Genomic DNA, 4611 nt, shown 5'->3' with positions numbered 1-4611 from the left:
TGCCTGTACTGAACATTACAGACTTTTCTCTCGTCCTTATTCCCTAAGCAATACAGTATAACAACTATTAACACAGCATTTACATTGTATTAGGTATTATAAGTGATCTAGAGATGATTTAAAGTATACAGGAGAACGTGCATAGCTTATATGCAAATACTACATCATTTTATACAAGGGACTAGAGAATCTGCAGATTTCGGTATCTGAGGGGTCCTGGAACCGACCTCCTGAGGGTACCGAGGCATGACTGTATTTACCAGTTCCCCGGCACTGTGCTTAGAATGAGGAGAAATGGAATGAGAAGGAGACTTCGCTTCTTTCTTGTGAAGCCCACTTTCTAGGCAGGTTATTCTGATTCTGAGGAAGGGACTGGGGCTAGGTTGGGCAGGGGTTTCAAAGCTGTATCCTCCGTAACTGACCAGCAGATACTCCTACCAAGAGTCTTAAGGGAGCTTCACAACACTGGAACACATAACTGAAACGTTTGTGGAATCTTATCTTCATATTAGAAGTCAAAATTATCCTAGTACATGTCTTCACACATTATATAGTGCACATATAGAATTCCATTAGGCTAAATAATTCCTTAAAATAAATATTTTGAATTAATTAAAAGAGCTTTTTAGACAAAGTTTCTCCTGAGTACTACATTTCAGTGAAAGATTTGACTTTTGTTATCAGGCCTCTCTTGGTATTGCGTTGGAGATTGGAAATTGCTTAGAGCAGGGGTCCCAAATCCCCAAACCACGGACCGGTACCAGTCTGCTGCCTGTTAAGAACTAGGCTGCACAGCAGGAGGTGAGTAGCCAGTGAGCAAGTAAAGCTTCATCTGTATTTGCAGCTGCTCCCCAGCGCTAGCCTCAGCGCCTCAGCTCCACCTCAGATCATCATGCATTAGATTCTCATAGGAGCACCGGTCCCTGGAGCCAAAAAGGTTGGGGACCACTATGCCATCTGTTTACTCATTCATTCAATCAACATTTATTAAAATTACAACATGCCAGGGAGAATTCTTAAGACAGGAGGAAAAAAGATTTCTAGTCTCTTTACAACTGTCTCTGATTTTTCTCTCTGTTGGAGCAGAGAACAGGAGGAAGAGGTAGAAAAATAACAGACCTACTTTCCAGCCACATTTCTGTTGGGGAATATAGACGGTGTCATTAAAGGGCAGAAGGAAGAAACCCTAGGCAGCCCAGCTCCCAGAGCTGAAGAAGGGCCAAGTAGTGTTGCTGAATGGCTGACTGAACATCAAATCCATCTACTTTAGAATAGGCTGTCAGACACCTAATCTATGTTTGAGAAAAAGTAAGAAACTATGTAAGAAAGTATGTTTAGAATCTGATTTATAAGAAAGAAATGAAAGCACCACATATGCATGGTGCTGGCTAACTGCCACATTCACTAAATGATCAATGATCAATATATATTTGAGATAGAGGTGTTTGTCAATCATAACATTGAAACTCATAATATTTCAGAGCTAAAAAGCCTTAAAAGTCCTCTGGTCCAACACTTCCCAGTCTTTTATGTATCATAGCACACATAGAAAATGACAATATTTATAAAGTATTCTGGAATTGATGAAGGAGGTTGCCTAGGGCAGGAGACTACTGGCCCAATGCCTTGCCTAGCCTCATGGAGAACTGAGGGAATCAGTTATTCTGAGACACTAGTTGGGAAGGCCTGCTGTAGTCCAGTCTCCTAACTTTACATTTGAGAAAATTAGATCTTTACTCAAGATCATCTAGCTAGAGAGTCATAGCAGAGCCAGGAATAGAGCTTGAAGTGTCTCTCTTTATTCATATTTCACTACTCCAGTGTTTCTCAAAGTATGGTCCCCAGACCAGCAGCATCATATGCAAATTCTCAGACCCCAACTCAGACCTACTGAATCAGACACTCAAGGGGTGAGACCAGGTACTCTGTGCTTTAACAAGCCTTCCAGGAGATTCTGACGCTTACCCAAGTTTGAGAACCACTGTTGGAGTCTATACTTACTCTCAACGCTTCCATAAGCTATGAGGTTAACATTCAGGTTGTCTAACTCAGGGGCTGGCAAAGTTTTTTCGGAAAAGACCTGATACTAAATACAGCCTTGTAGGCCACCCAGTCTCTGTCACAGCTAGTTACCTCTGCCATTGTAGCACAAAAGCACTTATAAGCAATACATAAATGAATGGGCATGGCTGTGTTCTAATAAAACTTTGCTGGTAAAAATAGACAGTGAGGAAGATATGCCAATCCCAGGTAATTGATGATTGAATAGATTCTTTAACCTCATAATTTAAATTCTTAGCCATTCTGGTTAATATCAAAATTTCTCAGCAACTTATAGCATCTATCAATGTTGGTGTCGACATCTGTCTTTTTCAATTCAATTAACTTGTGCTAAATGCCTCCTAAGAGGCACACTCTGGGTATACAGAGATGACAAGATCCAATCCATGGCCTCAAGTATAACTTCATGCAGTGGAGAAACAAGAAATCGAATAAAATTATATTTTTAATGTGGCCTTATTGAAGAAAATGTTCATTTAAATGTATAAATTTTGCTGCTAATTGTTAAGATTTTTTTCATGTATATGGACAAAAAACATGATTAACACATACTCCAAATTCTAAGCCAGCAGGGATGGTAACTGTCCTGGCAGCCACTGTTTTATTATACCCACAGATTCTTTGGGTCAGGAACTCAGACAGGGTGAACCGGAAATGTTTGCATCTGCTCTACAAAGTCTAGAGCCTTTATAAGGAAGATTTGAATGGCTGAGGGACAGGATCTCTTAGAGCAGTGATTCCCAAACCTTAATGGGAGATGAATCACCTGAGGTCTTGTTGAAATGTAGATTCTGATTCACTAGCTCTGGTGTGGAGGCCAAGACCCACTATTTAACAAGTTCCATGTACTCATCTGCTTGAGGCTGCAGACCACGTGTCGACCAAGTAAGAATTAATTAGATCAAGTCCTCTCAACTACAGCACTAGTGACATTCTTGGTCAAGTACTTCTTTGCTGTGAGGGCTGTCCCATGCATTGTAGACTATTAGCAGCATCCTTGTCCTTCACCCACTAGATTCCAGTAGAACCTATACCCTCAATTGTAACAACTGAAAAATGTCTCTGAACATTGCCATATGTACCTTGGGGGGGTCAGATCATTCTGAGTTGAGAACCACTGAATTAGATGACCTTCAAAGGCTCTCCCAAGTCTAGGTTTCTATGATCAAAAGCCCATCTCGAAACCTCTTAGTTTGAAAACGCACATGCCACTAAGCATGGAAAAGATGACCCCAGAGCTGGTCTCTTATTGTCTTTTAAAGATACAAAGTCACAAGTGGACCTGTCTTGACAATGGCCACATACAACAGCACACCACCCCTCCCCCAGCAAAGGCTGAGCACAGTGGAATTTGCACCCTTAAATGGGACCCTGGTGTGTGGCATGACTGGGTGGGGGTGACAAGGGAGGAGATGCCAGTTCTCCCCACACAGGTGCTCCGCAACTGGGAGAGACGTGAAACCACCTGTTGGGACAGTGCTGTTCACCCCCACTCAGCAATAAAGCTCTTCTTGGAGAGGCAAGAGGGCAATCCATTTAAATCAGCAGAATGCGTCGCTTTCTTTACAAGTGGACTTTGCTTCTATTTTCCGTGGGACCTAGGAGGTGTGTGAGAGCTTTAAACGAGGTTGGACGAGCAGTCGATGACTCAGTGCACATCAGGACAGAGGCAGAGGTCCAACACTAATTCAAAACACAGGCATTTTAGCCCTACCCCAGATGGAGAAGAGCCTGGAGATTTGAAAGCCATAGAGACAGCTAGCAAAGGGGATGATTATGAAAGGCCACTGCCTATGTGGACGCCTGTTTATGTGCAAATGTGCTATTAACTTTTATTGCTCTGAAGGAAAAATGGGACAGTATTTCAACAGTTCAATAAACTACCACGCTTCCCGACTAACGAAAACAAGTCTTTAATGGAAAGTTTTATGTACAACTATTAGAGAGAAATCTCCAGAGAGTGCTAAGTGGGAATAGTGTGTGTGTGTGTGTGTGTGTGTGTGTGTGTGTGTGTGTGTGTGTGTGTGTGTGTGATATTGAAAAAATTAGAGGATAATCCCAAACATTTGAACTGATTTTCCTTAAGGAGTAGGAAAGAACAGAAGGGACGAGCACAGACGATAACTTCTTTAAATGTACCTTTTTTCTTACATATTTGACCTTGGAATTATGTGAAAAAAAAAATAGACCTTACTTTTTAGAGTAGTTCCGTGTTCACAGCAAAACTGAGGTGAAAGTAGAGAGTTCTCACACATTTCCTACCCACATCCACACGAGTACAGCCTCCCCCGGTTTGGGCATACAGCACCAGAGTGGGGCAACTGTCACACTCCAGGAACAACGTCAACATGTTGTTGTCACCCCAAATCCACAGGTTACATTAAGATCCACACTTGGTGTTGCATGGTCTGTGAGTTTTGACAAAGGTAAAATGACATGTATCCATTATTACAGTATCATACGGAATATTTTACTGCCCTAAAAATTTTCTTTGTTTTGCCTATTCATCCCTCCCACCCCTAGCAACCACTGACTGATCTTTTTCCAGAA

General features: G+C 41.8%; 1 protein-coding gene across 1 annotated transcript in view; it reads right to left on the bottom strand.

Moving 5' to 3' along the window:
* Positions 1-4336, bottom strand: part of SLC15A1 (solute carrier family 15 member 1) — an 80696-nt gene extending 76360 nt beyond the window's left edge. Inside the window, exon 1 of the mRNA XM_023532429.1 lies at positions 4324-4336. The gene's annotated coding sequence lies outside the window, so the exon portion shown is untranslated. The remainder of the gene's footprint in view (positions 1-4323) is intronic.
* Positions 4337-4611: the final 275 nt, after the last annotated feature.

The sequence above is a fragment of the Pteropus vampyrus genome, unplaced genomic scaffold, assembly GCF_000151845.1.
Source record: "Pteropus vampyrus isolate Shadow unplaced genomic scaffold, Pvam_2.0 Scaffold83, whole genome shotgun sequence".
NCBI classification, from domain to species: Eukaryota; Metazoa; Chordata; class Mammalia; order Chiroptera; family Pteropodidae; genus Pteropus; species Pteropus vampyrus.
This window is presented reverse-complemented; position numbering and strand designations above follow the sequence as displayed.